The following is a 13,100-nucleotide window of genomic DNA, read 5'->3' as shown; positions in this document are numbered from 1 at the left end:
TAATATGTGGTAGTTATGCATAGTTGCTTTAGTAAAGCCAATTTAGTAATTAAGGTTCTTGTATATGTAATGGGATATTGTGTTTAATTGAACTTGTATTTCAATGCAGAAGCCTTAATAGCTGAATGACCAAATCAAGTTGATGAGTTGTTGATGGTTTTTTGTTAAATTTTCATAGCTCATCCAAATTGTATTGTTGCAATATTTCATTGCAGATCAAGTCTTGGAAAGATGCTTATTTTCCTCAGTTTTTGGAACTGGATCGTAGAGTCGTTCTTCCAGCACTAACAGAGGTCACTCGTCCTATTCCTAGAGATAAATCTTCATTCATTGATGATTTTGCACATCTCTGTCACTTAAACCCTTGGTTCCATCTCCATACAGGAACAATTCTCATCACTATCTGAAGCAAAAGCTAATCAATACAAATGCAAAGCAAATTTCAAGAAATCAATCATAAGGATACTGAATTTAATGTTGTTGCAGAAGAGTGATGTGCACGAGGGTTTGAAGGCGGATCTCCCCAAGTATGAAAAGTACATACATCATTTCCTGCCTCTTCTTGAGAGGAATAAAACTTGCCAAGCCAAGATGAGTACAGGATATCAGTTGCAGAATTGTGAAAAGCAGACTAAAGTCGTCAATTTTACTGGCAATGCATCCCCAACCAGTGGTGGTAATAAAAGGTTGGTAAAAGCGATATTAAGATCAACTCTTCCTTTTGCTGCAATTCTATGTATTTTTCTAGATATATTGAATAGCTACATCTGTCAACAAAACATGTCATCCTTAATAGCTCAAATAATACTTCCTTTTTGTTGATAACATTGTAAAGTAACCAGCTTCATTAGCAATTATGCTTACCCTTACACAATTTATTTACTGTGTTTAGCCTTTTTCACTTGCAGTAGACAGCAAAAGAAACCAGCAGATGCAAGCATTTTGCAGTCAGGGCAAACAACTATGGCTAAAGCAGGATACCTTGAAGCGGGTGATAGTCTATAGCCCAGGAGAGTACCACTTAGAGACCAATTATAGAAAGAAGACAGTAGAACACCACCACCTCATGAGCAGAACAATGTCAACCCACTTGCTAGGAATGCCAAGTCCTTCCTTCTCTTCACCTAGATCATTGCAGTCTTGGTCCTCCAGTATGCTCGAGTCCTTGGGCCCCTCACCAGTTGCATATCCAGTGGTAGCATCACCCCGTGCTCCAGTGCCCATGATCTCAATGGACGTTGACAGCATAACTGCCTTCTTGATGAATGGCAACACAGTAGCACCACCACCACTACCACCAAAAGCAAATGGTTCTAACCAAGTCACTCCTACTGAACCAATAACACCAGCCTCATCACTTCAGGAAGACATAGAAGCTGGTCATGGAGAGGTTCAGGCGCGAGGTGGAGACGGAACACCGGTGACTAAGAAGCCCATCAACCGCCTAATGGATGCGGTGAGTGTACCACATGCTGAGATCAGTCACAGTTCATGAATTGTTGCAATCACTTGTACTGACAGTTCTGTGCTTGTTTGATATGTAACCTCAGATAAGATCTTCATCACCTCCAGTGCTACGCAGCTCTGCTAATTCAATTTGGTCTTTCCTCAGCGTGAGTAACATTGTACCACATGGGAAAATCGGCACAATGTTGGATTCCAAATCCTCCTTGCAATAGCAGGGTGGATCTAATACTGTGAACAAAGTGAAGCGAGTTTTCAATCATACAGGGTCGCGATCTTAATCACTACCACTGGGTAGCATGGATGGCGGTTGCATGTCATTTGAGTGTGGGGCCTCGGAATCTGGATCAAGCGGTGAGGTAATAAACTTTAAGAGGCAGAAAGCATAGGTATAGCTCCTTCTATTTTGTGCGTTGAAGCCACTTCTCGGCTCCTGCTATACCAACAACAGAATAAAATGAAATGGAACTCGGATGTTAACCGTGCTCAGGCTGAAGTAGTGAGAGAATGGGTGACCGGCCGGGAAGTTAGATGGTTTAGAATGAGTGCTCCACACTTGAGCAGTGATGAGGGGTTATTAGAGATTAAATCGTCAAATAAATCAAAATTTTGAAAAACACAAGGCTCTAGAAGTTCGATCGGGCCAGCCAAATTCAAACTGGGCCTAAATAATAGGCCCACAATGGCATTTTCCGGGCCCATCCAAGATGGCCGAAATTCGGCCACAATTCAAAACACTTACAACAACTCCAACCAGACGACTCATTTAGTCTGCTCATGTCTGCTTGGGTAGCCACTAACAAAAACGCCGGCACAACGCACCGACCCAAACCCAAAATGTATCCGCTTTGGGTCCGTGCTGACGCATTTCAGGCCCAAATTTGGGCCGGCGTGGAAACGAAGCGGACGCACCGCTCGTTCCCTCGGTGTCCGCCGCAGCCTCACATGTCGGCCGGCCAACCAACGCAGCGGTCGTATTTAACGCCAACACCTACCTCGGGTCTGCGTAGCAGTGTGTGGAATAGTCGTGTGGCCGTCCTTTTTAATGGAAGCGTGCGGCAGGGCCGGCCTCATCCACTTCCATCTCCCCGTCCACATCTAGCCACAATTGCTCCCTCGCCAGCGACCAGAAAACCCTAGCCAGCCAGCCGAAAACCCTAGTTAGCCAGCCACCAGCCATCGGCTTCTTCAGCGGGAAGGGGAAGGGGAGGTTCAACTCCGGCGTGAGCTCTTCCCGCACGCTTCCTCCTCCGCCGGCTAGACGCGGCTCACCAATGCGGGAGCGGGAGCGGCTGTACATACGAGTCTACCAGGGGCGATGGCACTGGCAGTACCGTCGGCCCCTGCAGTATCCAGATGTCAACCTGCCACGCGGCTGGCATCTGGACCCGCACCGAATCTCGATTCTAGAGGTGCCGCGCATGGCGTGGCCGCACGCCGAGGAGGTTCACCGGCGTCGCGAGCTTCTTACATCGGAGTAGCGCATGATGCGTGCCTACGTGCCAGACTCCCCCAACTAGGAGGAGCGCTGGTTTGCACCAGAGCACGAGGAGGAGCGCCACCGGGGCGTCCACATCGACCACGACGTTCGCCTGCCGCCCCTAGAGATTTTGCCAAAGGAGGAGGAGGCGGAGGTGGCGTACCAACCTGCCCTCCAGGAGGCCCTGGAGCACGCTCTGGAGGCGAAGCCGGCTCGAGGAGGATGCCCATTGGGATGGGCTTGACCAGTCAGTCGCCTTGTCGGCGGCAGGGGACTCCGTCCATGCTTCGCTGTTTGTCCCGCCACCGCCACACTTCGCCAAGCCCAAGGCAAAACCGGAGGAGGAGCCGGAGCCCGAGTGCACGCCCACATGGAAGCGGTCGCAGCTGCCGCCCACTTGGCCCGAGGAGTCCTACTCATGGACCGGCCAGTTCCACGACTGGGTGAGCGCCTCCCACCCACAACTCCGCGACACAGGAGGAGGAGGCGGCCCACCTTGAGCGCTGGAAGACGCATTGGCTTGCCGAGGAGGAGGCCGACAGCGAGCAACAGATGAGCTGGGAGCAGGAGTTGCGCCTTGAGGAGGAGGAGCGCGCCCGCCTCGCCGCAATGTCGCCATAGCTGCAAACGCCGAAGGAGGCTGCCCTGGCGGCATATCAAGCGGCGTTCGGGTGGGCTGGGCTGCCTCCCCTCTTCATCAATCTCACCGCTGGCGACGACGATGGCAAGGGCAAGGGCAACGCGGACGCCTAGGGCAACTTGCACCAAAACTCTTTTTAGTGTTTAATTAATGTTTAAGTGGACTTTGACCAGCGGTTGACCGGATGTTTATGTTTTATTAAGTTTTCATTCTGGCCACATGTTTATCATTTATATTTTTTCTTTGGACCCCGGCAATTTTGGTCTACCTCCAGTTGGGCGCACCAGCCAACCCAGATCGCGCATGTTTGGACAACGGCCAATAATTTGGCTCACCCTGCCCGCATTAGCACTGTTAGTTCAATTTCACGCAAACATATGGGCGAACCACTTCTGTGTTGTCTAACTTGGTGTAACACGTAAGTTAGACAGAGCCCTTCTGTAGCATTTCAGGGATGCAGGTCCTTCTAAGTTTGTGTAGCCTGTGCTTGGGCCACCGGCATGGCCTTTCCTTGTTCGTTAGTCGTGTGCAGTGTGCACGTTGTTGGACCCGTGTGAAGGGAAATATCTATCTTTTTGTCCCTTTTTCTTCTCCAAGCTCCACGTCTGGTATCAACCCTTGGCTATAGCAAACATAATGCATGACTAGAGGACACCACGTCTGGTATTAGAACTTAGACGGTCAACTCAGTATTATTTTCCTCAATGTCATTTCATCTCAATGTGGAAATGTCCGATCTTATTCAAAAATAGGAGGTCTTCACGGAGATATGTCTTGTTTCCGGATATAGGCACAGAAATTCAATAGCGGTAGGATCAGTACACAAGTAATCTCTCGAGAAGGCAAGGAACGAAGAACATACCGCGGAAAATGCCAACGGACGCTGAGCTCCAGGGAGCTCTTTTTCAAATTTCATTTTTCCAGAGTGCAAATATTTTTGAATTCATTTGTGAACACACATACACATGTATACTACGTATGTGTAAAATCTCACAGCATTATACTTTAACATGTGGCATACAGAAAAAAGACAAATTCACATTTTCAAACGGGCCTTTTGTTTTTGTTGTTGGGCTGAAATTTGTTTTTGTACAGCCTACAAATCACAACATTTATAAATGAAATTTAACACGTTCTTGCGGAATACATATATGTTTCCATGGATTTTTTTTTCAGATTTTTGAAACTTCTAAATATGCTTTTTGATATTTTCAAAATACCAAGCTCCGTGGAGCTCAGCTTCAAAAATCTGCACACGAACATACCGTCGTTGGTTAAAGTCACTTACTCGTCCAAATTCTCAGCAAAATCACCTACTTGGTGAAAATGATAGTGTTATAGGAGTGCCACAGCCGCAGATGACAAGGTTGAATCAAATTTTGAGAGCCAACCAACAAGAGATGGGCATGCAAAGGTACCAAATGGTTGGAGCACAACAAGCTGATGTCTCCAAGATGCAGCCTGGTCAGTTTACAAGATGGAATAATCAGCAGGGTGCTAGGCAAATAGGTCTATTATGTCCGCCACTCAAGGCATGTGAACCTGAGCCCATGACTCCACCTGGACAACAGATTCCCGGTGCTCAGCAAAGCACTTCGCTTTGTCAGAACTCTCACATTCCAGGTACTTAAGCTGCTTTATTTAACAAAAAAATGTGAATTCCATATAACTTCAATCATTGTTTTCCTTTGATTTTTTTTTGTTTTTCTCAAGTTACAGTGTCTGATATTTCAGCTACGATGGGGTGTGCCAGAGAATATCATCTCAAGGAGGAAATATTTTGTAAGGTGAGAGAATCCTTCATTTTCTACTCCCTCTGCATCAAAATATAAGATATTTTTGTAGGCTAGTTTAGCCTACAAAAAAGTCCTGTATTTTTTTTGTACGAGGGAGTATGTGTGTATTATCTGTTCTTATATCTATAGGTATACTCCTAATATGTGGTAGTTATGCACAGTTGCTTTAGTAAACCCAATTTAGTAATTAAGGTTCTTGTATATGTACTGGGATATTATGTTTACTTGAACGTGTATTTCAATGCAGAAGCCTTACTAGCTGAATGACCAAATCAAGTAGATGAGTTGTTGATGGTTGTTTTGTTAAATTTGTACTCCTCGGCCTAATTGTATTGCTGCAATATTTCATTGCAGATGAAATCTTGGAAAGATGCATACTTTTCTCAGTTTTTGGAACTGGATCGTAGAGTCGTTCTTCCAACACTAACAGAGGTCACTTGTCCTTCTCCTAGAGATAAATCTTCATTCATTGATGATTTTGCACATCTTTGTCACTTAAACCCTTGGTTCCATCTCCATACAGTAACAATTCTCATCACTATCTGAAGCAAAAGCTAATCAATACAAACGCAAAGCAGATTTCAAGAAATCAATCAGAAGGATACTGAATTTAATGTCGTTGCAGAAGAGTGTGCACGAGGGTTTGAAGGTGGACCTCCCCAAGTATGAAAAATACATACATCATTTCCTGGCTCTTCTTGAGAGGAATAAAACTTGCCAAGCAAAGATGAATACATGATATCAGTTGCAGAATTGTGAAGAGCAGACTAAAGTCATCAATTTTACTGGCAATGCATCCCAACCAGTGGTGGTAATAAAAGGTAGGTAGAAGTGATATTAAGATCAACTATTCCTTTTGCTGCAATTCTATGTATTTGTTTTGAGATATCATAATAGAACGCTAAGATATATTGAATAGCTAAAACTGTCAACAAAACATGTCATCCTTAATAGCCCAAACAGTGCTTTCTTTTTGTTCATAACATTGTAAAGGGACCAATGTCATTACCAGTTCTGCTTACCCTTATCCAATTTAGTTACTGTGCTTAGCCTTTTTCACTTGCAGTAGACAGAAAAAGCAACCTGCAAATGCAAGCATTTTGCAGTCAGGGCAAAGAACTATGGCTAGAATATCACCACCTCGTCAGCAGAGCAATGCCAACCACTTGCTAGGAATGCCAAGTCCTTCCTTCTCTTCACCAGGATCATTGCAGTCTTGGGCTTCCAGTATGCTCGAGTCCTTGAGCCCCTCACCAGTTGCAAATCCAGTGGTAGCACCAGCATCACCCTGTGCTCCAGTGTCCATGATCTCAATGGACGTTGACAGCATAACTGCCATCTTGATGAATGGCAACACAGCACCACCACCATCGCAACAAAAGCAAATGGTTCTAACCAAGTCACTCCTACCGAACCAATAACACCACCCTCATCACTTCAGGAAGACATAGCAGTTGGTCATGGAGAGGTTCGGGCGCAAGGTGAAGATAGAACACCGGTGACTAAGAGCATCTCCAGCCGCGTCCCCAACATGCCACTTTTTTGTCGCCGGCGCCAAAAATTCGGCCCAGCCGCGACCCAGAAGCCCTTTTTCGCCGGCTCGGGCCGATTTTGGCGCCGGCGGACCCAGGCCAAACCCGGCGCGCTTGGGGCGCCCGGGATCGCCGGGGCAATCGATTTTGGCGCGAAAGAACGGCGGGCCTGCCGAGTCAGCGACCCCCTGTGCCTCATCGTCCTCATCGCCTCGGTTTCTCGCGGGGAATCAATGCCAAGGCTAACGCTGGTCAGCCTTCCACTGATTCATCACGGGCGGCGTAGTGCGGCGACGCGCCCCTCCCGCCACACGTACACACGTTGCCGCCCCCCCCCCCCTCCCGGCCGCTATAAAATCCGGCCCCTCGCTCGCCGGTGGAAGCACCTACCCGTAGCCCCCCCTCTCGCCGCCGACGCCCTCTCTTTCCCTCTCTCCCCGTCTAGCCACCCGTGCAAGCACAACTGCGATGGGTAAAACGGTTCCCCGACGACGCGGCTGCGGCCAACGGCTTCGGCCGCCGCTCGCTACATGAGTGGGAAGCCCACCTCCTCCACGAGGCGAACTACCTGGCGCCCCCTGACATGCGCGCGCCTGGGCGGTGGAGGCTCAGCGCCGGGGGCATCCCAATCCCCACTCTGCCCGACGTCGAACACCTCGGCTACTTCCACGCCGAGATCGAGCGCGTGCGGGCCTCCCTATCGGAGGAGGAGTGGGCCCTCCTGGAGTACGACGCCGGCAACCACAAGGCGTGGGCGGCGTACTTCGAACACCGGCAGGCGGAGTGGCTCGCCTCCATCAACAACGCGCCGGTGGTAAGGGGGCGCAACAACAGCGACGGTCGCCGCCTGTGGTGGGGCACCCCCGGCCGCACGCTCCACGCCGTCCTCGAGTACCTCGAGGGTGGCAACGATCTGCCACTCGAGTACCCGGCGGCCCCGGCCCCCCGCCGGAGTGGCAGCCCGTGGCTGCCAAGGCGGATGCTGGGCGGGTCCTCCTCCTCCTCCCGATCCCCCTCCCACTCCTCCGGATCACCAGCGCTCGTCAGCGTCAAGGTCGGCGCACCCGCAGCCACAAAATCATCAACAAGGGAGGCCGCGCCTCCTCGGCTCCTACGTCCCGCCTCATCAAGCCGAAGACGGAGCCGGGGCTCGCCGCCGTGAAGAGCGAGCCCGCTAATGCCGCACTCGATGACAAGGCCGCCCTGAAGTGGCCGTGGGAGGACTGGGCGCGGCTAGAGATGGAGCGCCAGCGCCGCACCCTAGAGGAGATCGCAGCACGGCGCCGTGGCCGCGACGAGGGAGGCGTCATCGTTCTCGAGGAAAGCGACGACAAGGCACCGCTGCCGACCAAACCAGTCAGTCAGGACGACCCCAGGCAGGGGTCCAGCAGGGACGGCCGCATGAAGAAGGAGAATGAGGACAGCGACGACGGCGACTATGCCGCTTTTAGCAAGTTCTTCGACCTGTAGGCGGCACAGCAGCAGGCCGTTGTTTTCTTTTTTTCAGTAGATTTTATGTTTTCTATATGTACAAAAACCATGGAACGCATAATACGGCCGAATCTATTCCGTGTTTGCCGAATTTTGGCCGATTCTGTCTGATATTTTTTTTACAAAATGGGCGTCTGGGAGCAGTGGCTGGCACCCCAATCGCCCCCATGCCAAAAATATCGCTGGCTCGCCACCAAGCGGCGTTTTTTTCTAGCCGTGGGGGGGGGGGGGGGGGGCGAACAGCTGGAGATGATGTAAGAAGCCCATCGACCACCTGATGGATGCGGTGAGTGTACCACATGGCTGAGCTCAGTCGCAGTTCATGAATTGTTGCAATCACTTATACTGACAGTTCTGTGCTTGTTATGTATGTAACCTCAGATAAGATCTTCATCACCTGCAGTGCTACACATCTCTCCTAATTCAATTTGGTCTTTCCTCGGCATGAGCGACATTGTACCACATGGGAAAATTGGCACAATGTTGAATTGCAAATCCTCCCTGCAGCAGCAAGGTGGATCTAATACTGTGAACAAAATGAAACAAGTTTTCAATCATACAGCATCACGATCTAAATCACTACCACTGGGAAGCATGGATGGGGGTTACATGTCACTTGAGTTTGGGGCCTCGGACTCTGGACCAAGCAGTGAGGTAATGAACTTTATAAGGCAGAAAGCACAGGTATAGCTCCTGCTATTTTGTGTGTTGAAGCCACTTCTTGGCTCCTGCTATACCAACAACAGAATAAAATGAAATGGAAACTTGAATAATTTTCCATTTTGTGGTCCTCCAGTTCTAAGTTGTCCAATAGTGAGCCGCTCATAATAACAAAACCCTTTTCCTATGTATTTTCGAATACATGGAGTAATGACGAAGTCTCTACTATGTAATGAAAAGAAAATACTTTCGGAAGTCTATCTTTTGACATATCGTGCGATAGAGTCAAAGCTTGTACTACCTCTTGTACTAGTGCAGATTGCGCCATCACACACAGTTAAAAACCCCTGTCGCAAACACATTTTTGAACCATCCCCATCCCATCCTCATCCCAACAATGTTGTTTTGCATCAAGGGAGGGCGTGTGAAGCCACTTGCTAACCCCTGTTATCATGTGTGTTGAAGCCACTTCTTCCCTTCTGCTATAGAAAGAACACAATAAAATGAAATGGAAATTATGATCCTCCAGTGCCCAGGTTGTCAAAGAGTGTGCAGCTTGTGGACCTTCCAAATACCAAGGCTGTTAGAGATAAAGTTAATATGTCCATACAAGTCAGTAGCAATTTGTGTCAGACTTGTACACATGGTCTTAGCTTAGTCCTAGTAGAGTTAGTAGTAGGTAGCATGTCCCGTGGGGAAATTCCCGTGTGCTAGCTCGGCAGGCTTACCATTACTATTAGTGCCCATGTTAGGTTATGAATTAGTAACTGAGTAGGATAATTTATCAACAGGGAATGCAGTAAACATGAAATGGAAATTATTGATAGCGAATTTGATACTAATTACTGGTACTAAGATACTGACCACAAGTGAAATGTGGTAATAGTTCAAATAAGAAGCTGACTACATGTGACATGTGGTAATAATATATGGTAATGGTGCTACTAAGATCTTTACTATTAAAGGAGAATCGAACGTCGTGATGGTTCAACCTCGCTCGCGGGCCTCGTTCGAAGAAAACATCCCGAGCGAAAAAAAAGGCCGCGACCTCCCCCTACCCGCACAGTAAAATCTCAACTGCTTCCTTCCCTTCTCTACCACGACTCCCGTCTCGCCAAACCGCAACGCTATCCCACCTTCCTTATCCCTCTCCTCTGTCCTCTCAAATTTGCCTCGCCGCTGCCACCCGCAGCCACCGTCGCGGTTGTCAATCTGGACGAGATGGAGCCACCTCGAGGCTCACCAACGGCGTAGCCATATCTCTGTGCTCGGCGCCACACAAGGCTCATCTCTCTAATTCCTTCGCTGTTGTCCTCTAAGGAGTTTTCTTCATCTCGCTCATCCCCTCACCGTCGTTCCGCCCCGGGCACCTTGGCCTCCTCCAGTACGCATCGGCTTTGACGAGGGACTCCAAGAGGACCCCCGACCTGTTCGGCCGCTCTCACCGGCGTCGACCCGGACGGTTCTATCCCACACGTCTCCTCCTACCTTTTCCCCCGAGACAACGACGACGACGCTGAATGGGAGGAGGACGAGGACCCGATCCTTCTTCCCGCGCATTGAGGAGGCTGCAGTCGCATCGACCTGGAGCGACGGTGCCCCCTACCGAGTACCAACGCCCGACGCCCAGCACAGTACTACCGGACTCTTCCTCCAGCTCTATGGTAAGTTTGGCTTTCTAGGAAGAATCCTCATTTTGCAGAAGTCAGGGAATTCGTCTGAACGAGGATGTAAAATCCGCTCTTATGCATGCATGAGTTCACTGCAGATGAGAATGTAAATCCGGTAAATGGTTACTACTTTGCTTCATCAACCCAGCATATTTGGTAGTGCTAATTAGACTGAAGTTCATGCTACTTTGTGAGTCAAAAATCTGGTCGTGAATCATATGATTTCAAAGTAAATGTGTAGATTTTATTATTTACACACGTTTTAGACAATGTTATCTTATAGGGGTCATGGATATTACCGGTTTAATTTTTCTATTATTAACATAGAAATCAGGCCTCTGATTAGCAATGGTCGGACGGGCCGGCCTCCCATGCATCAATGCATGGATGCGCAGAACTATTTCGGGGGAGAGGAGAATCAAGGAGACGCACAGTACGTACGTGGCCCGGCCACCGCCACCACACAGCGTCAACTGGCTGACCGCGTGCATCTCAAGTGGAGGCGTGTCGACCAGGAATTTGGCCGAACGCGATCCAGCCTCGCCTACGCCTCGTCGCCAATGGACGCATTTGAAAGGAAAGTTTCTCCTATATATATGCTCCCTTCTCCAAAACTGCATAATTGATGCCCATGTACATGCATGGCCTTGTCAAATCTCCGGCAAGAAAACATCATGCTGCTCCACACACAAAAATTGAGGTTGGCAAGCTGATTACTTCATTAAATTACACACCCCAGGAGTGTGTCTTCAAATGACTCAACTTGTGTGCAGAAAACAGTTGTTTCGGTAAACATTTGATTGTTTAGATGAAGAGATTTAGCTTTTCCTTCCTAACTCAAGTAAGTATTCTTTTTTAATGGAATAATGGTTTCCTTGAATTTCAGAGGTAATATATATTATGCAGAATAGCTCTTTTCCTCGGGCTTGCTGGGTGGAGACCTGTATGTTCATGTTGATTGAGTATCCACATTGAATCACCCCATATGCTACTTGAACGACCCCTCGAATCAGCTACATAAGTGGTCTCCATTTCCTTGCTACAGATTGCACCGATGCGTGGCGGCGGCAGTGGATTGCCAAGGGTGTGTTGAGCTCTAGCGCCCTGCCACCGCCATAGCAGTCACACCCGAGTTTCCTTCCGGATAACCCAAACCCCGGCAGCTGTCGTAGCAGCCGCAGATGGATTGCTAGGCGATTCCCTGCGTCATTTTCATCTTCCCAAAGACAAAGTATGGGTTGATTCCATTGTTTGATGTTGGAATCGGCGAGGCTGGTCGTATTGGCGGTATCCTCCGATGTGCACGCCTCTGAAGGTCCATCGAGTAAGAACATTATTTCCTATGGGAGTCCTCACACAAATATCACAATTCTATAAACCCTTTATTTCCTTCAACTAATTTTGCAATAACAATAATTCTTCTGTTTTTCTAAGCTTCGTAATGTGTTACTGCGTGAATTTTTTTTGTAGTCTTAATAGCATGTACATTTTATTTTCCGCACACCAAGCTCCAATGGACACATGGAAAACAGATACCAATTGCTCTGAAGTTTGCATATCAGAATCGTATCAATTTCTCTAAAATGGGTGTCTATCCTATTCTCCATTTCATTTTTGAATGCCTTGCAGAAGGACTTAGCCCCTTGAAAGGTGATATTTTGGTCATTGTTGGGGGCTGGGGCCTAGCTTTGCACTGTCAATGTTACCGAGGTATGAATGACATCTCACATTTCAACTCTTTGATCCCTGAATTCTATATAATGGCGGTGTATACATATGTCAGGGGAATAATGAAGGTATTGTTTCACAATATTTCAGGAGTATATTGTCAAGAAAAGTAACAGAATTGAGGTGATGGCAATGCCAGGGAATTTTGCAGCAATTATAAGTGGTATACAGATGTATCCTTTGGCTAATTGCAATCATGAATTGTACTCTCTTCATTTGGGAAATTGATATACAGCGCCCTTGATATTACAACAGGGGCATACTTGAGGGAAGAACTTACATCAAATATAATGGAATGCCAATGCAGCGACTCTCCTTCCCTCCCTGTGCTTTAGTTATTCTAATTTAGTTTCACTAAACTGAAACTGCAGTCATAGATCAACGGTTTTTATCTGAACTTCGGATCTAACTGTGTTACATATTTAACTCTTAATTAAGAATGTGAGAGATTACAGCTGCAGGAATGATGGCAATGTCACTCATTTGCACGTTTACGAATCCACGCCCCATGGTGTTTTTCGAGCTGTCTCATGCTAAACTACTGATTGCTAAAATCCGGTGTGCTATATGATTCTTCAAAGGCAACACAACTTTCTCTTGTTGTCAACTACTCCCTCCGTTTCAAATTACTCGTCATGG

At 47.9% G+C, this 13,100-nt stretch overlaps 2 pseudogenes; both read left to right on the top strand.

The window, feature by feature from the left end:
• The window catches only part of LOC123191290 (uncharacterized), a 10,959-nt pseudogene extending 9,106 nt beyond the window's left edge, over window positions 1-1,853 (top strand).
• An 885-nt stretch (window positions 1,854-2,738) lies between these two features.
• On the top strand, window positions 2,739-12,846 carry LOC123191289 (uncharacterized; annotated as a pseudogene).
• Window positions 12,847-13,100: the final 254 nt, after the last annotated feature.

The sequence above is a fragment of the Triticum aestivum genome, chromosome 2A, assembly GCF_018294505.1.
Source record: "Triticum aestivum cultivar Chinese Spring chromosome 2A, IWGSC CS RefSeq v2.1, whole genome shotgun sequence".
NCBI lineage: Eukaryota > Viridiplantae > Streptophyta > Magnoliopsida > Poales > Poaceae > Triticum > Triticum aestivum.
The sequence above is the reverse complement of the archived record's forward strand: the minus strand, read 5'-3'. Positions and strand labels throughout refer to the sequence as shown.